The following is a 23769-nucleotide window of genomic DNA, read 5'->3' as shown; positions in this document are numbered from 1 at the left end:
GGTGGGCAGACTGCACTTCTGATGACAATGCTGAGCCTGGCAAAGACCAATTCCCAAAGTTTAGCACAGTTCATTTTGCAGGCTTTTGTTATTAATAGTTTAATCATGCCTTGAATTTTCAATCTGTTTAAAAACATTAAATATGTTAATTAACATTATTAATTCCATTTGTTAGAGCTCATTAAAGCATGATTTCTAGTGAAGGTATACATTTAACTGTATTTTTGCAGAAATGGGTGTTCTATACATATTTTTAAAATACTGAAAACTAATAGATAACCGTGGAAAAGAGGAGTAGAAAGTTACTTTTTTAGTTTGAAAACGCCATTTTCACAAAGCCCTCTGGGCTCCATGAAGGCCAGAATTTTAATGCTGTGCATTCATCTTCCAAAATCCTAGCCAGTGTGCCTAACTCCTGCTCAAATCTATGATAGCTTGGCACATGCCTGCCTTTGAAGATCTGGGCCTTAACATCTCTGGAACAGGACTTCGTTGCCTGAGTCATGCAGGCATCTAAGCATTTCCAGCTAAATCTTTTACTTTTGAACAAAGGTAATGACAGGTAGGCAGGCAGGCCTATAAAGCCCCCTCTTAGTCAGTCTTGAGTAGGCAATCCCATTAGGAGTATGCGGCTACTTGTGGAATTATTTCTTTAACACTCATACTGACCCTCAAAGGCTCGGCAGATTATTTTGCCACACATGCTAGATTTCAGGATACCCTGCACAGGCGAAGGAATTGAACTAATAAGACTGGATGAAGAAGATGTGAGCAGTGTATGCCTCTCTCCACCAGGAGAAGCAAAAGAAGATGCTGGCCCTGTGTTTTTACCCAGGAAAACACCTCTGAAGTTGCTTGAAGAACCAGGGACCAGTGGTTTGCGACTGTCATTGTAGTTCCACAACTGGCTGCAGACAATAGTCACAGTATCTGCTCGGAAATCACAGGGCTGCCTTAAAAGTTAAAATTAACAACATCAGAAAAAAAACATATGTCCATGTCTTACAGGTTTTAACTTCTGTTTTGTTTGAAAGCTCGCCACCTCGGATACAATGACCAGAGCTTACTGTTGGCAGATTGTCATGGGTTAACCTTGGTAGGCAGCTAAACCCCACACAGCCCCTCACTCACTCCCACCCAGCGGGATGGGGGAGAGAATCAGAAAGGTAAAAGTGAGAAAACTCATGGGTTGAGATAAAGACAGTTTAATAGGCAAAGCAAAAGCTGCGCGTGCAAGCAAAGCAAAACAAGCAAAGCAAAACAAGGAATTCACTCACTACTTCCCATCAGCAGGCAGGTATTCAGCCATCTCCAGGAAAGCAGGGCTCCATCACATGTAACAATGACTTGGGAAGACAAACACCATAACTCCAAGCGTGTCCCCCCCTTCCTTCTTCTTCCCCCAGCTTTTTATGGCTGAACATGATGTCATATGGTATGGAATATCCCTTTGGTCAGTTGGGGTCAGCTGTCCCTGCCGTGTCCCCTCCCAACTTCTTGCGCACCCCCTGCCTGCTCCCTGGCAGGGAACTGTGAGAAGCAGAAAAGGCCTTGACACTGTGTAAGCACTGCTCAGCAATAACTAAAACATCCTTGTGTTATCAATACTTTTGGTCAGAAGTTCAAAACATAGCACCATACGAGCTGCTATGAGGAAAATGAACTCCATCCCAGCCAAAGCCAGTACACAAGAAAAAAGAATTGCCAAGCATGAGTGAGGTCTAAGGAGGGGGTAATAGGGATATCCCCTCATGCAGCTCTTTATTCATTGTTACAGGCTCTGAAATGAAAGGAGGAAGGCCAGGGAACAGCCACACAGAGATCTGTGTCTGTCACTAGCTGCCAGGCAGAATTTCTGTTGGATTCCCCTTCCTGCCAGTGCAAGAATAAAGCACAATCTGCTGCAGAGTTCATTCATTCATGCTTGTCAGTCCAGGGCTCAGTGCTCCAAAGTGCTGAGCACCTATGTCTCTGAGACAAGGAAGCATTCAGCTGCTTGTGTGATCAAGAACTTGGAAAAGAAATCCAGCTCACAATGGAGGAAGTGCAGTCTACACCAGCAGAGTATGTGGCCTGAGATCATGATGGGTGGGCCTGTAGCTGAATCTGTGTTTCCAAGGCCAGGTATGCCCAAGTTTGAGAGTTCAATCTAGCTGACTACAGAAATAATGATCAGCTGTAAAATTTTGAGTCAGGTCCAGATATTGATCCCTAATATGACCCTTCTACTGTCTGAATGGAAGGATTTGGGTCTGCTATGATTTCTAGTTAATAGAGTTCTTAACATTATCTGACTAGAGATGTTTGTCTCTATGATCTGACAAACTAATACACTCACTTGTGCAGAGGAATATTTTCAGTCATTAATGTAAATATACATATCATGAACTGAATTCAACAGCACGTTGTTGTGGGCCAGGATGAAAAGGGACTAGAAGGGATTTATAGCCCTTATCAAAGCCTCATACTTGCAGAAGAAATCTTATTCAGACAGAGCTTGGGATGATATGCTGTTCTTTACAACAGCTTGAAATAATATTATAGTGTAAAAGAAAAAAAAAACAATGAACCTCAGGAAAGTCATACAGTCTTCTGCATGATGTTGAGTACTGGGAAAATTCCCTGAGATGGGGTTAAGGCAGAGAAGCTATGGCCAGGGACAACAGAAGGTAATAGAATACTGCCATATCACATAGAAAGATTAGTGCTTGCTTTGCCTGTCTCCAGTAAGAGTTAGGAAACCTCACCACCACTTACCTAACCTGAATTGCAGTAGGACCTAGAGGCTGGGAGTCTGTGTCATGTGCTCTTCTGGCAGGATACCTTTCCTGCTTAAATACAGCAGAGCAAGGAGCAGTGAATTGTTTCCCTCAATTCCAACTGAGCTGAGGATAGCCAATAACTTCCCACCAGGGAAGCCCTCAACACTCATCTGTTAGCTCAAGGACAGTAACCCTGTTTTGCAAACAGCCTTGGCTCTGCATGTGGCTTCTTTACACTAGTGTCTGGCCACTCCTACAGCCTAGGACGCAGAGGTGTCACATGAGATGGGACGTGCACATGGCTGCTTTTTGGCCTTTGTTTTTGGCAGATGGCAGTCTACCTTTGCTGTGCCCAGGAAATGTGGGACACAATGTGCAGGGCACTACAAAAGATGAAGTAGAACAATGACACATAACCCTAAAGAAATCAGTTGTATTTTCTCAGTTTCACATCCTCTTTTTGTAGGACTTAGTCCACAGCTGTTGTGTTCCAGGAAGACAGTGATCAGCTGATGATTTCTGACTCAGGAGTCACCGTAATGTCAGTGTCCGCTTGCCATCACCAGAAGTCGACTTGTGAAGATCTGGTCATCTCTGAAGACAGATTATATTATGCTGTTAACTCAAAAGCATAGGTTAGCTATGGACTGCAGGACTGATGACTAAAGCGAGTCGGGTATCTTACATTGGCATTTGCTGGAAATTAGCATAAGTTTGCCTATTTGTTCAGTTCATCCTTCAACAAGGACAAAGCAGAGTGGTTTCTCCAGTTGAATGGCAATATCCCAAAAGGCAGAGGAGAGAAAACTCCAGGAATAATCTTCAGAGGAAGCAAAATAATACAGACCTGCAGGATAATTAGAGAAGGATTTCCCTGGCTGTTGAGCTGCTTGATGGGTAAGATTGCTGGGGACCCAGCCTGATCCCAGACAGCAAGTCCCCAGAGACAAATGACAGGAACTTACTGTGGGATCAATCTGCCATCATTTTATAGCACTGCATCCTGTCTAGGAATAACATTGGGAATAGGCTTGAGACCTGGGAGATGAGGACTGCTGTATTACAGGGCAGCTGTATTACATAACCCCATACTGTTTCCTCCACTTGCACTAGGGTCTTCATGTCTGTGTTTCTGACTTTAGGGCTGGCAGCATAATTAGAATTATTCTTTCTCCCCGTGGTCTAAGTGATCTGGGAAAAATAGGAAAGCAGATTTCTTGCCTTGTTTCCCTTCCGTGTTCTTTTCTTGAAGTCATCCTGGTCTTGAGAAGACTGTGCATTCAAGAAGAGTAACTTATAGATCAATCTATAGAGCTATGCAAAAGTTATTCAGTTGTCAGATATCTAAATATCATAGAGGACAAACATTTCAAGGCACTGAGCAAATGATCTGGCCTGGCAGATCATCCTGTCAATTTAACACCTCACAGAAATTACACACCATTAATCTGGTCTCATTAGAAAATAAACATTGCAATCTCATGCTCTTCTCACGATGCTCAGTCTGGCTCAAAATGCTTCAGATCTGAAGGTAGAGACTCTTCTTACCGTTTTTGCACCATAGAATATTTTTGCAGTTACTTATTTTTTAAATATCTGAGAAAACTGGGCTCCAGTCTGCGCTGGTTATGTGCCCTGAGTCCCCAGTGAGTGCCCAAAGGGTTCCAGCAGCAGGGCCAGAGGAATAGGGAGTATCATCAGATATAGTGTATCCACATAGCACCTTCCAGTCAGACAAGGACAGCTTGCTGGTGATTTGGGATTTTCATAATCCTACTATCAACTGCAAAGCACAGGAAGGGCTGAAAAATCAATTTAACTGATGTGCCCATATTCAAAACATGACAACTAAATAACAAGATATATTCTGATGCTCATGTCCATGCTGGAGACCATCCTCCTCTGCCCTCCCACTGAGGTCCACCCAGGGTAAGTGCTGTGAGCAAGCACTTCAGACTTGGGCTCATCAGTATTTATAGGAAACAGCAATGTCCATGCCTAAAGCTCAGCTATCTTCCTGATAGCATCTGAATTTACCTTTTTATCTCTGTAGCATGATTTATTTTCCTCTTCATTAATTTTGATGATACAGGGAAGAACTAACATGCAGCAACCCTTTGGGCTGCTTAATTTTACTCATGCATTTCATTTTCAATTGAGACTTCTACTTGCATATGCTTGTAATTTTATTCTTTTATTCAAAGTTGTTTGCTGTCAAATTTGAAGGTAAACTGTGTCTAGATGATCATTCCATTGCAGGGCAAATTTCAGCCAACCTGGTGACTCAACAAATTAGCAAGATCTGATTTGTGTTCTCAGAGGTACTTTAAGCCCTGTTTATGCCCTGACAAGTATAAAGAATATTTACCCTGTTCTCTGTATATTAGTTATAACTGTTGCTGCTTCAGTTCTACACCATATCTGTTTATTCATATTAAATTTTACTGCATTCTCCTGGAATAAGCACAAATTTTGATTACTGTCTGTCCTGTGGTGTATTACTTTAGCTGTAGCTACGATGACTTTATAAATGGAACAGCTGTTGGCTAAGCAGGGTTCTGATCTCTGTGGGCCTTTCTGGCAAGGAACAAGTCAAAACAGAATAAACCACATGAGGTCATTTTATATTGTTTTAAATATATACCTACTATTTGCTTTCCCCCTTTCACTTACTTATTTAAGGAGGAAAGTAAAATTCTGAATTTTTATATATATAGTTCATTAAGCAGTCTTTGGCTTTAATTTTACTTCTGGAAGGTGAGCACTTATACTTAATGCTTGAACCAAGTTTCCTTCTTAATAAGTGATACTCTGCCTGTTCAATTTCTTCCCCTCTGTGGAAGACAATCTGATTGACAACAAAAAAACTGAACTAGGCCCCTACATTACTGATCAATGAAATCACTGTGATGCTGCTGGTGTCATTTCTACAGTTTGCTTCTGTGAGAATGCATTTAAGCTTAATTCAACAACAAGCATATGCAGCCCACCATCCACTGCACAGAAACTCACAGAAGTGTTTTGGAGATGAAATGGAGGCAGTTTAAAGCATTAGTAATTTACTTGCTCTAAATCATGTTCTAAATACATTCCTCTGAACATTATTTTCTTCTGATTATTTGTGTCTTCTCAATTTTAATTCTAAGTGCACTCACACTTTCCTATGGTCACATACACGAGTTCCTTCAGCTCTCAATAAGACCAGGAGAGCTGGGATTTCAATCTTTTAATCAGGCTGGCGTTTTAATCAGGCGTGCTATCTGTACATTTTAATAGAACAAGTGTTAATGCATGCAAGATTTATTGTAAACTTTTTGCTGGGCTTTAAGTAATGATGATTTGCCATTAAAGAAAATTCATCTGCCCAGCTGAGTAGCTTTGAAACGGCTCAGTGGAAAAGCAGACCAATACCTTTGTCAACATGTTGACAGTAATTCCAACTGCCTCAGGCAAAGAGGCATTGGTTTGACAAAATCCATCCAGAAACTGTACTATTCTGAGAGACATATGGCAGGGCTGTACTGGCCAGGAGGGAAAGGCATCTCAGTAAAAGAGAAATTACAATATGAATTATATCTGAAGTACAGCAGCCAGTGAGGGAGTCTCTTTTTAGAATACTGTCCTGCCTCCTTTAATCAAGCTATAAGAAGCATCTTGCTTTGGAGATGATATTACAAAAGAGATAAGGCTGTTCACAGAGAGAACTGTTAAGAAGTTGGGTAAGGCATAGGTCACTTAAACTATTGCACACTTGGCTGTATAATTGTCTCCACATGTTGACTGAATACAGCTGAGGGCATTTTGTGTCTAATACACCTGAAAGTCATACCAGACGATATATTCTACCACCCCAAAGAACTATGTACATACCATGTGGTTGCATATGTACACCACTTCCATACCCTTAGTCCCAAACAGCCAGAGTCTGGGGCAACGTGGTTGATTTCCCATGATCAAGCAAGGAGGTTTTTTGTCATTGTCGTGGTTTAACCCCAGCCGGCAGCTAAGCACCACGCAGCTGCTCGCTCACTTCTCCCCCCCCCCCCTCCCCGGTGGGATGGGGGAGAGAATCGGAAGAGCAAAAGTAAGAAAACTTGAGGGTTGAGATAAAAACAGTTTAATAGGTAAAGCAAAAGCCACGCACGCAAGCGAAGCAAAGCAAGGAATTAATTCACTACTTCCCATGGGCAGGCAGGTGTTCAGCCATCTCCAGGAAAGCAGGGCTCCATCACGCGTAATGGTTACTTGGGAAGACAAACGCCATCACTCCAAATGTCCCCTCTTCCTTCCTCTTCCCCAGCTTTATATACTGAACATGACGTCATGTGGTATGGAATAGCCCTTTGGTCAGTTTGGATCAACTATCCTGGCTGTGTCCCCTCCCAGCTTCTTCTGCACCTGGCGGAGCACGGGAAGCTGAAAAGTTCTTGACTAGTACAGCAACAACTAAAACATGTCTGTATTATCAACACTGTTTTCAGCACAAATCCAAAACATAGCCCCATACCAACCACTATAAAGAATATTAACTCTATCTCAGCTGAAACCAGGACAGTCATGAAGGGGAAATTCAAATTGTAACTGCTCAGCAATGGTAATCTGTGACAGAAGAACGACCTGGTGTAGCACACAAGAAGGCTTAACTGCAGGACTGGTTAAACTGGCCGGAAGCAGGAATTCCAGAGACAGAACAACTCCATGTAAGGGAGTGAAGATTCCGTTGCTGATGAGAAAAGAAGTGCTGCAGTATTATCTTGTAGGATCATGTAATGCGAGTGCTCAGGAGGCACTTTTGGTAAACAGAGCTGGCACCGGGGGAGTAACTCAATGCTGGGCTGAGGCACCCCATGCCAACACTCACATGACGGGTGCAGGTGCAAGTGTATATAAGGATTCAGCTCATGGTGCATCTTTGCAGACTCCTTGCAGAACCACTTATGACGGTAGGACTCTGTCCAAGGCATTTTTCATTAAATCTCTTTATACTTAAGCAAAAACACATCTTCAATTACCCCAAGGAGTACAATAAAAACAGCCATTACCTGTTTATTCCTAAGTAACAGAAAATCCTGCTTGCCTGAACACAAGAATCATGTATCAGCTTCTTTGCTCACGTCAGCCAATAGTTTACCCCAAAGTCGTCTTTTAGCTTTTTCCTCTATATTCCTTGTCAAGCGTACTCTGGAATTTTCTGGGGTCTCCCTGCAGCTTCTTTCCTTCTGCATCCACAAAGAGGTTTGTTTTCTTCTTATACTCATACTGGATGGAAAATGGTTAAACAGCCTGTACACATGGACATTCGCATGCATGCACACACACATGCATGTGCCATGGTATCCATTCACCAAACACCAGCAGGAGCCTTAATCTGAACCTAAATCAACCCACTGGAATGAACTTGCTTGGAGAATCTCCCCATCAGTTCCAGGAGGTGGTGAGGTCATCTTAACTCCTCTATCATATCAAGATTTCAAAGGTTTTTGAAAGGCTTACACGTACAAATGTCTCTGACTCAGTCAACTCCATAGTAGATGCATATATATTAGTTACATAATACCTGAATTTGATCCACTTTTGCTAATGAGTATTTTTTGGTTTGTAAATAACAAAGCCTTTGAAGACTAGTAGGTAAAACAAGCAATGGCAACCTTTGCCACCCCATCCTACGTTTGCTCCTCTGTACACATGGACATTCGCATGTGAATGAGAATTTGCATATCAGGGTCTAACTGCAAAAAAGAAAGAAGCTCAGTGCACATTCTCCATTACCAGAACAGGATGTTCTCACTCTCTGTTTGGCAGAACCCTTTCTCAGTGACTATCTTCACCAAAGTGATGCAGCATGTGAAAGCAAAAAAATGCATGTGCATTAATGGGATATGTAGATCTGTCAAGCAAGGAGATAAATGCCACAGTGCAATCCGTGCCTCTGCAGGTGTGTTTTCTGATTTTAGTGGATGAATGGGTAATTTCTGTACAACTTGCTAAATATGCCTAATAGTGAAATGCAGCCTCCAGAGGCATTGATAGTCAGAGCTTGTCAATTCTGAATGTTCTTATTTTGTAGACATTTTGTAAATTCTCTCTATGCCCCAGACCCACATAGTCACCAATTATAGTTTCTGTCATTCCAAACCATGTTTTAAATTTCTCATTTTATTTATCCAGGTGTGCTGGTTTTCACTGGGATAGAGTTAGTTCTCTTCATAGTAGCTAGTATGGGGCTATGTTTTGGATTTGTGCTGAAAACAGTGTTGATAATACAGGGATGTTTTCATTATTGGTGAGCAGTGCTTACACAGAGTCAAGGTCTCTTCTGCTTCTGACACCACCCCACCAACAAGTAGGCTGGGGGTGCACAAGAAGTTGGGAGGGGACACAGCTGGGACAGCTGACCCCAACTGACCAAGGGGATATTCCATTCTCTATAATGTCATGCTCAGCATATAAAGCTGGGGGAAGAAGGAAGGGGGGGAGTTTTGGAGTTATGGTGTTTGTCTTCCTAAGTAACCATTACCTGTGACGGAGCCCTGCTTTCCTGGAGATGGCTGAACACCTGCCTGCTGATGGGAAGTAGTGAGTGAATTCCTTGTTTTGTTTTGCTTTGCTTGTGTGCGCGGCTTTTGCTTTACCTATTAAACTGTCTTTATCTCAACCCATGAGTTTTCTCACTTTTACCCTTCCAATTCTCTTTCCCCCATCCCACTAGGGGTGGGAGGGAGCAAGCGGCTGTGTGGTGCTTAGTTGCTGGCTGGGGTTAAACAACAACACCAGGAAACTTCAGTCTGGGATAGGAGAAATTACTTCAGTGTGCAGCTGATGAGGATGTATACACAAAGCCTGTGAAAGATAAAACAAGCCAGATAATAAATTCTGTTACCTAGACAAAAAAATGGTGCTAATGTTCTGCCGATGCTATAGCTCAAAGTGCATTAGTCTAGCCTGCCCTCTTCTCCCTCTCTAACTAAACTTTAGTCACTGTGATTGACATTCCCTCTGTTCCTAATCAAATGGCTATTTGCTCCTCCCTCCTTTCCTGTACCTTTCTGTCCTTTTGGGAACATACAACAATATTTAAAGGCACTCTGTGGTAAAAAATTGAAAATTGATCACAGTGCAAGACTGCATTCTGAATACTTCTTTCACCCAGGCTCTGGAGCCCTGTCAGTGAATAAGTGAATATAAACCTAGCTTTCAGAGGAGTCCTTGTAGGTCTTTTGTTGATTCTACACACGTTTCTGATACACTGTGATGCAACATCTGGAAGGAGATATGGTAAGAAGTTTGCCCAAAGTCCCCAGTCACTTGTAGCCATGCTTCAACATGGGCTAATAACAATAGCTATTTACTTTGTCATGCATGGCATGTATGCAGGTTTCAGTTATATCTTTGTGAGCAGAGTACACCAATGTGGATAGTGCTGCCTTTGCCCACAGGGAGTACAGGTCATGTGGACTGTCTCTGCAGTGTCTCTAGCAAGGAGATCTTTCAGATGAGCTTTGGGGACTTAGAGCTATGTCAGGCTCTCTGTGAGTGCAGAGACATCCAGCAAGGCATCCCTGAAGTTTCTGAGCTCCTTGAATGTAGAGGACAGCTGATCATCCCCAGTGGTTAAACCTATGAAAATCTGGTTGCCTACATCAACTGGCTGGTTATAGCTGCTGTAACCCAGAATGGTGCAAGAGAAGGGCGAGAGCACAAAAGATCATGCTACTCAGAGCACAAGGGGGACAAGCTGAGTCCCAGGAAAAGCCCAGGTAGTGTGCTGGTGAGTGGGAAGCCTAGCTTCAGGGAAGGAGGTAAATTTGGACATAAATGCAGGCTTTACAGCAGACTACAAATCCTCTCCCATACTCGGTCTGACATTTAGTGGGAGGACAGCTTAAATTCTCAGTATGTGCTCCCCCTAGATGACCTAAGCTGTGCAGTGGGATCCCAATCATTGCAATGTCTCTTAGGAGTCTACCAGTCTCTCCTCTTCACGGAGCCAGAAAGAACAAAAGGGCTCTCTATAGGGAACATTTATCTTCCTGTTGGCACGAAGAGGAGAGGTTGCCCTTTTTTTCTGTGCTAGCAGGTACTAAGATGGGGCAGAACTCAGTTCTGCCCCTAGTTAGTGAGTCTAGGAATAATTTGTCTCCCTTGCCATCTACATCTTCTTTTTATAGCTCACACATACTTCTGCATATGATCTAAGCTGTGTCTCATAACCTCGGAGTCTTGCAGTTTAGACTCAATCACATAAGGTGTGCTCCCATGTAGTGTCATATGAGTCACCTGGGTACACAAGGGCAAAGGAGAGGGTTCTGCTACTGCATGGAAACTCTTGCTCTGCAAACAATCTGCAGTGAGCATAGTCAGGGGTCTCACTGATGACCCTGAGAGTCATGAAAGCCGCTTGTTGCCATCCTGTTTAGACACTTGATGCAGCCTGTGACAGCTTTATAAGCAGGTGGTATAGCTCCTTTGGAGGGTTAAATAGCCTCCACCCTGGTGACTGAAGGCCTTGATGCACTGGAGCTGCTGAGCCACTCCATCACTGTCTGTTGTGCTGTTGTTGCCTATGCAACAGCTCCACAGCATGGACACCCCACAGTGGGGCCCTTCCTAGCCTGAGCAAATGTGAGGCTGTACTACAGCTGGCTCTGAACACTGCAGCTCCCCTGGCTGGGATAGACCATTACTAGAACATGGCTGGGAGACAAGCATTTGTCCTGTGCCTGTTCTAACTGCACGCCTGGGCTGTGCTGCATCTTCTCCACTGTCTAGCCTGAGATGTGCAGAAGACCACAGACCTCTGAGAAAGGAAGGCCTCCCCTTACACCTTCCATATATGAAGGGTTAAGAGGAGCAATACAGAGCCCAAAGCTTTATCAAGCAGTGGTTATAATGACTTTTCCCTCTTTTCGTCACAAACCCTCAGGGTTTCTGCTCACAGGCAAGGAGGCAAGAGTGCCGAACAGTTTAGCTGAGGTCACAGAGCAGTACAGTGTCTTGCCCTGAGGTAAGCTAGGCCTTTTGTCTTCTTCATTTTGTTAGAACTGAGCAAAATGTGAGAGGAAAAGATAAGCCTTATGAAAAAATATTTCCTGTTTTCTTCTTCCTCTTCATACATGTTCTCCAGGTTGGTCTGGATCACAACAGAGCACAAAGTATTAAGAGAGAGGGGTCTTTCTTTTTCTTTGCCCTGATCTAGTTGAAGATGTCCCTACTCATTGCAGCAGGGTTGGACTAGATGACCTTTAAAGGTCCCTTCCAACCCAAACCATTCTATGATTCTATCATTCTATGAAGCAGCAAGAGAGGCTGCCCAGCAAGGGAAGGTGAGACAGGAGCCAAGGGGACCACACAACTGGAAGGGCAGTAAGCTCACCAATCAGTGACATAGTCCCACAATACCTCTGCAAGGAGAGCGGCACATGTCAGGAGGCAATTACCAGGGTCAGCCACTGTCCTGGGATCATCAGGCAAATATGTAATTACAAGGCAATTACAAGAACTGCATGGGGAGAGTGAGCATGTCCATGTCCCACAGATTCATCATCTCCATAGTAAAAGGGGGACCTCTTGAAATTCACCGTGTGTATAAGGTGGTGTTCACCTATTCTATTTACATACCTAAATGTGAGACATCTAATCAGCCTGTGTCCTTCTCCAAGTCAATGGCACCTTCTGATCATGCTTGAAATAATGATCTAAGGTAGAGTAGATGGCTTAGCTGCAGAGAAGCCAATCTCAGAGCTACATGCCCAGCAGAGATGAGAGCCAGCTTGGATGCACAGTTCTTCTAGGCTTGTCTGAGAGCTCAAGCCTTGACCCTCTGTGACTGGAGACATGGCCTTAAGATTTGCTCGGGGCTGACTGAACAGCCAGTGGAAGAACAACACATGGCAGTACTACAGATTCCTGAGCCTGCAGTCAATCATATTGCAGTGGGCCTGCAGCTCCTTCATTTTGAAAAAAAGCATGAGATGAGGAAGAGCCCATTGGAAGAAATATGCCATCTCTCTTGTTCTTTTAATAGCACTGGGAAACCCTACCATCAAGACTACAGTTCCATTTCTTGCTGCCTGGAATGATTCCACAAAACCTATCCAGGAGTGAAATAAATTTCTGGGAGAAAAGAAGCTGACATATATTACTATAAATACTCTTAAAGCATGTTCTAATAAATGTAGTAACATATAGATGCAATGAGTCTGAGACAAGAGAGGTCCAGTAAGGTGGCTTGCGCATAACTGTGTCCCAGAACACCGAAAGATCTTGTGAGGTAGCAGCAGGCACATGGTCTCTAAGCATACTGTTTATGTGAGTAGGGCCACCCTCTTTTCACATTTAGACCATCAATTGTAGTGAAGTTAATAATGGGGGAGTACCAGTGTTAATAAAATGTGATGTATCATGAACACTGAATAATTTTTAATTGGTACTAATTAATATGACACTACAAAGTTAAATCTGGCACCGTCATATGATGAGTGGAAAGAAACAGGATCCCTTTGCTCTGTATGAGTTTACTCTCTATACATTTAGCACACACACTAAATGTTAAAGACAAGAGAACCAAACATAGTTGAAAGCATAAACCCCAAATATTGGGGAGAGGGAAGTCTTCCATGTACCAGCCTCTCTACAATTTCTCTACAATTTCACCTTTTCAGCCTAGGAAAGAGCCTATTGGAAAGTCTCATCCTTACTTATTCCTGCTATTAGGTGAAAGACGGTTGTGTGGTAAAGAAAAATATATTTTACTCAAAGTGCTTTCTCCAATTTAGATTTTTTTTAATTAGGTGTAAAATTGAGTGAGCTTGTTTTTAATGCCATATGTAAAGCATGAAACTCACTGCCTGCAGGGGACTAGCTGCTAATTTCACTTAAATTCACCCTTAAGCACTGTCTAATCCTTATGACTATGCTCCAGGCAGGGGGAATTGAGGGACAGGGGGAACTGAGGGACCAAGTCCCCTGGCTCAGTGACCACCACAAAGTCTGGGCAACATGACTGTACATATAGGGATGTGTTCAAAGTGGTGCACAGGGGATATTCTGTGGAGTCCCTAAAAGCAATGGGTGCTTATATTTCAACAACTGATTGAAACAAGAGTAACTCAGAAGGTTTTGTAGCAGGTGGTAAATCTAAGTGTAGGCGGCTAGGCTCTTCTCCCACCTACTGACACCTCTTCAGCAACAAAGATGCAGATGAGCATGCTGGCTGAAGCTCCCATCTCTCTCTGCAATGAGAACAGCTGCTATAGTCCAAACTGTTTCTGTCACTCAGAGGGGGTGATAATTTCTTCAGCACGCTGGTACGCATGTGGGGAGCTGACTAGTCCAAGGCGCTGCTTCTCACTGGCTGCTGAAATGCACCTCAAAGTGTCCTGGATGCTTTCCAAACATACCATAATGCCTATCATGACCCCACCCTGCAGATGCAATTGTCTTCGCTGTAAGATTGATGGTGATAGAGCCATTGATTGATAGTGACAGAGCCACTGGTTGTTTTGCAAAAAGAAAGATGCTGGCTTTCATACAGATTAGTCTGTGTGCAGACATTAGAAAAGCCAATTTTTTACTTCTACTGTTCACATCACCAAGACTGGGGATCAGTGCCATGTTCTTTGGGTCCCTGATTTACAAACTCTTACAGGCAGAGTTAACTTTCATGGGCTATAAGGAGCATTGCCAGTAATTAGACTAGTACTTTACAAGCCCTTCCTTAACAAGCATTCACTGAAAAAAAACATTGCGTTGTGGAGAGAACTGCATCTTTCAGAAGTTTTATATAGTGTCTCCGATTCTTGTGTGCTGTCCCAGAAATCTTTGCCTCGTCCTGTGATGCAGGAATGGCCTCTGCTGCTCTTCCCACTGCTGCTGGTTCCAGGCTGTTTTTTGAAAGTAAGATGGGGTATCAGCCCATAAAGAGCTTAACAGTGCCCAACTTTCAAAAAATGCTTAGATGCCCTCCTTGAAAATCAGACCTTTGAAATTGCCTCAGGTCAGGCAGTACAGACTTGCCCCCAGATTGCTGTTGTTGGAAGAGTATCAGGCAGTGTTCATTTCCTCCATTACCCTTCCCTCCATGCCATGCCTACTGGTTGCACATTCATAGTGTAAATCACTTTTGGTACAAAAACTTGATGTCCCTTCTTCATTTCATGCCATGCTTTCTGCAGCTAAGGAGCAATGAAGCCAAGTTTATTGACAACTAACAATCAGCTTTCCCCTTCTGTGTTGTTTTCCACCCTGTTCCTCTCATGTCCTTGAAAAGTCTCGCCTTCTCTGCCTTTATTTAGAATCTTCATCTGATTCTCAGCTTTCCATCCTTCTATTCTCTCTCCTGTCCTTGAAAAGTCTCACCTTCTCTGTCTTCATCTAGAATCTCCATCTGATTCTCAGCTTTCCATCCTTCTCTTCTATTCTCTCTCCTGTCCTCACCATTCATTCATCTTCTTCTTTCAGCCTCTTATTCACTTGTTACTTGGAGATGTCTCACTCTGTATTATGATGAGTGCACTCTAAAGTTGTTGACTTTTAGGCCAGTACTTCATTTGGTGTAAATCACTAAAGCTCCATGGAATTCAGCAGAGCTATGCGCATTTATAGTGCCAAGAACATCAGTCATTTTCTTTTCCTCCTTGTGTTACAGCGTTTATCAATACCTCCCTTTGTCTCCTCCTCCTACTCTTAGAAGATGTTCTCTTCAACTTGCCATGGTCATGCTCCACAGGACCACAGACATCTGTCCTCTTGCTGTTTCTGGCTCTGGAGATAACCCTGCACATTATCACATTCTCCATGGCTCTGCTCAGCATCCTAGCTTTGTTTTTTCATTGCCTGACTTTATTTGTGGTCATTCTACCATGACAGCCCTCACTGGTGTTACTAATGACTTGCACATAGCTAAATCCAAACATCTCACTTCTATCCTCTTTTCTATTCTTTTCAATTCTACCTGTCCAGTCTTTTATCCCCACTTGGATGATTAATTCAAATTAAGTGTCATCGAGAGAGGAAAATTCACCATCAGAGATCTTCTCCATTTAAATGAGCAGCAAAGCTCCCTTGACTGTACCATGGAGCCAGAGATTCACTTATAGACCCTTCAATGTCTCTCTTCCTTCACTGCGTGTGGTAGTGTCATTATCCCAGTCACACCAGGAGCTTTGGTATTATTTTTACGTAGAAAATGTTGTTAATTCTTCTGTTCTGATACAAGATTGTCCTGCATCATGTGGACAGCTCTGAATCCCTGACCAGTGTGTCTTGTATCTCCCACCTAGACTGTGCTGCTCTTGAAAAATTCCTTTTATGCACTTTGAGCTTACAGCAATGCATAGCCTTGCTTCTCCACAACTATCAGACCCTTACTTTCTCTTTTCTTCAGATCATTATGATGGTTACTACATTGCATTCATAATACACAGCAGTAGCTTGAGACCCCTGTCAGGATGAACATTTTGCTGTGCTGGTGATGTAAAACTGACAAGTTTCTCTAGCCCCATAAGTTTATTGGGTTGACAGTACAAAATATAATCCTGTTGTTTTTCATGTCCCCTACTTCCCCTATCTCAGTTTTCTATTACAGTGAGATCTTCTTTGCATTTTCTGAATACTGCATGTCTAACCCTTGAGGTCTCTCCATTTCTCCTGTCATACCAGCAAGTATTTCTATCTTGTTCAGTCCTTGGAAGTGCCCTCTCAGAAGTTATGTTTTTTCCTTTCTACTCTGTTACAGTGTTTGTGCCAGTGATCTGAGGTTGCTTCACACTTTGGTGTCAACAATTACTTGGATTGTTTCAATTCACTTGGTTTTATCTCCCCCTTCACAACTCCACAGTTTTAGATGGGGTTACATCTGCTCTTTTCCAAAGGCTGACTATCATCTTATTACATGGATTTACCTGCAAAGGGGCAGGAAGATTTGGTCTCAGATGAACTTATGTTCTATAATGTTATACAGCATTGCATACAGTATTTTCCTCCTAGGAGAGAAATCCCTGTGCCAGGATCAAATGCCAGGACCGGCAAAATCCTTCCCAGAAGTTGTCAGGTAGATGCTGTTCTGTTTCATTTCTGTTTGGAAATGGGTGATGCTGAAGCAAACCCTGGCTCTGAAGAGCACTGTGCTCATGAAAACCTCTGAACTTCTGTGTTGGCTTCTACTAGCTGAGAGTGCCACCGCCCAAACTGCTACCTACCCAGAGGTGACAGACTACCTCAGTTGGCCGTTGAAGTTATCCCACAATGGCTCTGTCCCTGTCTCATAGGCAAAGTTGTAAGCCATTTTTCTAAAACAGTTCTGATATCTTGAAACAAACACCAAATTGCAAAATGTTACTATAATTCCACTAAATGCTTCACTATTAAGCAACATCTTTCTGTTATTCACAGATGGTAAGTTAACTATAGCAGCAAAGTTTTTCTGTTGCTCTTACACACTGATATTTCACATCCTTCTATGTCATATTCAGACATAATTTTCCCTCTCTGTCTTCATCGGACATTAACTATGCAACTTAGTTGTATAAAGTTACGTGGGGATGCAGACCTTTCATGAATGCGATCTTTTCAGTACCTTTGGTCTTAAAAGTTCCTCTCTCCATCATTTTGAACACTTTGAACATTTTGTATAGCATTTGAGCATTACACCTGTGAAGCTACCATACATGAAGAAGTGGCATTGCATTTTGACTACTCTGTCATGCCCAAGAAAATTACTTAGCTGTCTTTTTTTAGTGCTCAACTTTCCAATGCCCCTCTATATTGAAATAATATCTTGTTAGTGCCCTTCACTTGCGGACCTCAAACACTACAAAGTATTTTAAATCTCCTTGGGGAAGTGATGCCTAATGTAGCTCTCTCTTAAGGCCAATGGGACTCTAATGACAGTGCATCCAACACTCAGTGCTTTATAAACACAGTGAAGGAGCCCTCAATGCTTTTTAGGATGCACCACATGTGCAAATCCAGATATAAATGCTGCTTTCAGAAATTACATGGGTTTGAACCACTCATAACTGTAGATCTCAAAAGAACAACTTGCCACTGAACTCCTGTCCACAGAACTGACAGATTAAAAGCTGTGTCCCTTATTGAGCGTTTCCCACATGTCACTGTGTGTGGGACCACGGTACTTGGTAGAGAGATCCGTAGAATAATGATGTGGAGAAGGAATCTTTACGAAATTCCTCCTGATAAAAGAAACAGCTGCTGAGCCCTATTTTCTGGAAGCAGTCCACCAAAATGGAATGAAACTATATCAGTCCTTCCCCATTAGTTGCCTGTATGTCTATGAGCGCTTCTGTAGTCTTAAACACAGTGCCTGAATCACCAGAATGTGGACAGCCTGTCTCATATTTCAGTAAGAAGCTTACCTGACAATAGTTTTCAGGGATCCCAAATCCTGTCATGGTCAGAAGTCAGATGGGGAAGGGATTGGGAATGTATTCAGTGCAGCCCTAAAAAGCTGATTTGTAATGTCTTACTGAGAATATTGGTTCTGTTCTGGTATGGCTGTGCTTGCCTAACCTTTTTTCCCCTTTTCCATTTTCATGCTCCTATTTAGGTTTCCTTCATGTTTGTATTCTGAGTGTAATGGAAGCAGCATTACAGACTATTCCTATCATGTTTTCAGTGTATGTATGGTGAGAAAAATATCTATTAACCTTGGTATGTAAAACAGTTATTCACTGTCTGTCAAGACAAACTCTCCCTGAATTACTGTGTCTTTCATGCTTCACTTAAAGGGAAATGCACTCAAGGACCATTTCTGTATCGTTACTTCATTATAAGGCAAACTATTATCCTTTAAAACATTGGTCTAAAGTCCGTTTACAGTAGAAGGTAGTGTGCCAAGCACCCTGGGTAAAGCATACACAGCAACAAACTCAGTCCAGGACAGATGGAGTATTCTACTACATGCCAAGCTAGGATATATGTGGCTTGCTACTAGTGGGCATAAGACATTATAAAAAAAAGAACTGAAAAAATTTTCTGTCAGGTTGCATTGCTGTAAACACCTTCAACCCTCCTCCATTTTGCAGGGCTGGCTCCCATGTTCAATCAAAAAAAAAAACCCAACAAACTTTTCCCCATTTTTCCAAGCTCCAAACAAGGCACTTGGGAAATAAATACAAATAAATTTACAGACTTAAGTCAATGTTTCAGACAAAACAAGGAGGCTTTTCAGAAAAATAGTTTTGTTTCAGCAAAGCCTTATTCCAATATCTTTGCTTTCACAGTGAAGAGCAGACACACCCTGGAATTCAGCGCTGGGGACCACGTTTGCAATTGCACAACATCCCTGGAAGGGGCTGAGCTCCCAGGGTGTGTGGTGCTCTCTTGGGAAGGTTTGTCTTCTCCACGCTACCCAAGTAGGCTGCCTTTCTTTCCTGCCATTGTCATCAGTCCTCATGTATTTGCTTGGCATACTGGACTTCCATTCCCAGACTTTAAATGTAGCCACTGCAATATTGAAGCACAGGGTGGTGAGTTAACATCAAAATGTTCCAGTCCTGGTTTGTTCCCTGCTTCTTTACTACCTCGTCCCTTTCAGTTGAATCTTTGCTGCTTACTAAATTCAGGTTCATACTCACAGCTGGATCTCTGTTCAGCTCCTTTTCATGTACACAGCTGCTTCCTTTGAGGATAAGGGTAATCCTAAATAAGATGAGCAGAGGAACCTGGGGCTTAGGTCTTCAGCTGGAATGAGACTTCATTGCAAGCTTGTGACCCTCACATTTTGTAGCGAGGACACAAAACTTCGACTAAGCCACTTTAGTGTTGAGGTCCATCAGTATTTTTCCAGATGTCTTTGCAAATGTTCATAAGGACAATTTCACATAGGAAAAATTCTTCAGGAGTAGATGGTACTGTGTAATGTGCCCACAGAATTCCTAGAAAACACAAGAGCAGTACCTTTGAGGACAAAATAAGTTGAGTTTATGTTTTCTCCAGGATTGTTCATTCAAAAACAAAGCCATCCAGGATGATCTTTTCTGTGCACCACAAGCCAAAATCATTTAACAGACATTATAAAGCCTGCAGCTACTGATGTGTTCCTGTCTATCCTGGGGAAACTTGCAAGAGCATGCTTGCTCAATGTTCAAACCTGCAGAACAGCCCCAAAGGACTTTTGCCACAACCTGGTCTGGTGCAGTGCAGAAATCCAGCTGTTAGCAATGCTGTGCAGAAGCATGTGGATGGTACAGCCCAGACAGAGGATGCTAATAGAGCACTTGGGATTTGCTGAAGAATGCATGAACAGGGCTCAGAACTGCAAGAGTCCTATTATAGCATCACTGACTGGACTGCTGATTAATGGTCCATGCTTTCAACGGCCTTTGCATAATTTTTTAGATATTTAGAAATTGGCCTTGATGGAAGAATACATTTGACTGTGGTCTGTTGAGGTCATCTGCCTTAGCTGTGGGAGATGTGAGGGGAAGAAAAAGGTATGATACTACTATACAGTAGTATCAAAAAAAGGACTCTGGACTAATGGGTCTCCAGCTGACCTGCTCCTGCAGCCTTCACAAAGAACATGGGCTATTCTTGACCAGGTAAAGCATTAGTGATTGCTACTCCACATCCTCCTGTAGAGTGGAGTCCCCCAGCTGGGGGAAAACTTGGTGGATCTGACTTCGTCTTCATGAGTGGTGGCCTGATATCATGGGGACAAGGTCATTGCAAACCTAGTTCCTGTCTCTCTCACATGCAAATATCCCATTCTTTGGACATTGCTTTCTCTAACATAGACGTTAAGCACCATTTTTATTACTAGATTCATTGACCATGGACAGGAATCTCATACTTCTATATATCTATGCAGTACTGTTGGACACAGCTGCAGTGTGTTCAGTAGTCTCAGTGATGCATACATGCTCACTCTGAGGACAAGAAACTGCACAGGAGTGTACTTAGCAGGCAGTGTGACTATATGACACCTCTCTGACTTATAGTTTTCTGCTGCTTGGGGGGAGAGAGAGAGAAAAACTTACAATTAGCTCACAACAGTAGGGAGTTACTCTACTCTGCCTGTGTGCAGCAGTCCTGCTCGTGCTCAAAGGCTAAAGGAGTCCTGTCCACTTCTTCCACTTAATTAGGCAGATCTACCTGGAGCTTGCTAGAAGTCTCTTTTGCTGGAGGCTTTGTGGGAAGTCCTGTGCTTGCAGAAACTGTTACTCCCAGTCACAGAGCCATCTTACGCAGGTGCCTGTTGCTGTGTCCATTTGAGCTTGGCAGGTGCTGCCCAGAGCATTTTCCAAACAGGATATATAGTCTTTCCAAGGTAAGCATGGTGGCAACAGCCACATATTCCCCTGGCATTTCAGACACTGGGGGCTTCTGGCAGGATGTGGAATGCCTGACATAAACATGACATAAATCATATTTACCTCTATCTTGCTTATTCCAGGTGGCTACTTACAATGAAGTATGCTGAACATTTTCCTGGTGATAAATTCTTCCACAAAGGGAGAAGAACTGCACCTCTGAACAGAGCAGTGCCAGCATGAGTGAGAGAAAGACAGGTAGGATGGCTGGAGTAGTGTAGCCTGTAGAACAAGACAGAGAACTACAGATTAGGTAGTGGCTATACCTGAATACATTTGATGCCTGTATAAGCCTCAAAACAGCAAAGTTGGAGGATGTTGGTGCGCACTGGGTAGCAGACTTCCACCTTCTCAGGAATGACCCTAACATGGTCTTTTACATGTATTGAGATTTGTGGTCAATACCAGGTTAGTCAATGTTTTAAGCAAGTATCTCATAAATGCCTGAAGACCAAGGTGTCCAGTCTCCTGGTCCATTTGGATCTCTCAAATTTACAGGACAACATACTCTGTAAATTAAACTTTATTTTATGAGCTTATTAGGAAAGAAAACAAGGAAACATGACAAACAAGGACTGAATACCCTTTGTACAGACTAGTCTAACACATGACTGCAGGAAACAGCAAGCTGCAGGTGATAGGGGCTACATAATGACCTTTAGCGCTTTCTGGCCATCGTGTCCGACCTATGTGTTGCCCTCACTTTGACCGAATGGTGCTGCTCCCAGCATACATCAGGCCTTAGCATGAGCTGTGTGTTAGTCAACATCTGAGCAGAGTTGAGTGAACCGTCACACTCCACCCCATTACATTGGTGACTGGAGGTACTGTTACTCTTGCCTTGCTGGGGAGAGGGTAGGGGAAAGTTTTGAGTACTTTCACTGAACTCTGTCTTCACAGTTTGTAATCAGGTAACAATTGATGGTACATGGTGAGATAAGTGATAAACACAGATATACAAGCATAATAATAAAAAATCTAATAAAACAGAACACAATAATACAATGATCACAGGACGTAACATAAGATGCAATAGGCCAGTTGCAGATGGTGTGTATCCCATAAAAATGTCACACCAATGATGTCCAGCAGTTCAATTTCTGTTGCAATTCTGACAATCTGGCCGGTATCATCTTTGATAGCAATAGTCACTTGGTTTTGGTATGCAATAACTTTTTCATCTCTGGTTATTAAGGTTTCCAGTTCTTCAACTTGAGAGTATACTGTGTCCCATATTGGTCTTAGCTTTTAAATCTGCATTTCAACATTGCAATAACAGGCCTACTTTTCTTCAGTGTGGTGTTCCAGTCAGTCTGACTACACTCTGCTACCATTGCTCAGTAGCTATGACAATTATGCAGCTTCATATGGGGTTTAAATATTGACCATCATGTCTAATTGTCATTTAAAAGCTGGTCCATATTTCTGCTACCACTTGTTCAGAAGCAGTGGGACAGATGCACTGTGTTTTACAATGTGGGATAAAACTGTATTATCGACTCCAAACAGTGTCACATTCTTCATCATAACTTGGAAGAGCTTCACAACATCCCTCTTCAGTGTGAGTTTTAATACAGCTGAAGACTAGTGTATCAGAAATTTAGGATGACTGAAGTTGCTTTATCTGGGTTTCTTGTGGGAAGCCTGTGCTCTCACAGGGCGACAATCTTGTAATTTGTGTAGAGCGTGACCCTATCAGGCTTATTCCAGAGCAGCAACTATAAGGAGGAAAAACATCCTCACAGTGATAAAGTAAAACACATGATGAAACCACCTGTCCTTCTGCCTGCACTGTGTCCCCCCACTTTGTATTTCACATACTCATTTGAACTGCATACTTTTTCTGTAAAAATCAAAACTTATTGCAGAAGAGTTACTTTACCTGCTAAAGTACATGTTTCTGTTTTATTTTGGAGATTTCTCAGATATTGCTGAACACTATCACCAAAACACACATATGAAACATGGGTACTATTAAACACTATCAGGGAATTTCTTACAAGCTGCAATTTCTTTTGTCACTAGTGTTAATAACTGCTTGGCGGAACCTCAGAAGTGAAACCTGCTTCCATTTAGAAATGTGTCTCCCTTTGTAAATTTTAGTTATTGGATGTAGTGTGTCTTTAAAATGTTTGGAAAAAGAACAAGCATACAATTGTGCTAAATTTCTGTAGTATAAAATTATATATCTCTACTGGCCATCATGAATGCTGCAAACTTACAGGAGGAAACATAGTAAAGGACTCCAGTGAAATAAACAAGCTTATATTTGGTGAGCCTATGACTAATTTGGAATGGATGGATGATGTGTACTGCCTTCTACTAACACCATCAAGATTACACCCTGGGATTCCTCAGAAGTAGCACAGAGCACTCCCATGTACCATTAGAAGGCACTGTATAATGTTCATAGCTGATGGTGGTATCATTTGTGCAAGAGTGAAGTCCTGTATCCACATCTCAGAGCTCGGTAGTTCAGGTATTAAAAGAAATGTTTAGCAATTGTGACAGAGGACTCTGTCAGAGCAGTTATATACCAGGCGTATATAAACTTGTCACAGCCTTGCAAATCAGTTACAGCAGGCGGATGTGACAGTGTAACACAAGGCTCTTCAATTTTGTTAGCTGCATTAAGGTAACTGGAGCTGAAGAAAGAGAGAATAGGAACATCCCCC

At 42.6% G+C, this 23769-nt stretch overlaps 1 long non-coding RNA gene across 6 annotated transcripts in view; it reads right to left on the bottom strand.

Moving 5' to 3' along the window:
• Positions 1–1727: 1727 nt before the first annotated feature.
• The window catches only part of LOC142402835 (uncharacterized), a 35477-nt gene continuing 13435 nt past the window's right edge, over positions 1728–23769 (bottom strand). The window contains exons 2-4 of one of the 6 annotated variants that reach the window (XR_012773487.1): positions 21158–21316; positions 7805–8021; positions 1728–4034 (exon numbers count right to left, since the gene is read on the bottom strand). This is a non-coding gene — a long non-coding RNA (uncharacterized LOC142402835). The remainder of the gene's footprint in view (positions 4035–7804; positions 8022–21157; positions 21317–23769) is intronic. The other 5 variants (XR_012773489.1, XR_012773486.1, XR_012773490.1 and 2 more) reach the window with 5 other exon arrangements.

This window comes from Mycteria americana, chromosome Z, assembly GCF_035582795.1.
Source record: "Mycteria americana isolate JAX WOST 10 ecotype Jacksonville Zoo and Gardens chromosome Z, USCA_MyAme_1.0, whole genome shotgun sequence".
NCBI classification, from domain to species: Eukaryota; Metazoa; Chordata; class Aves; order Ciconiiformes; family Ciconiidae; genus Mycteria; species Mycteria americana.
This window is presented reverse-complemented; position numbering and strand designations above follow the sequence as displayed.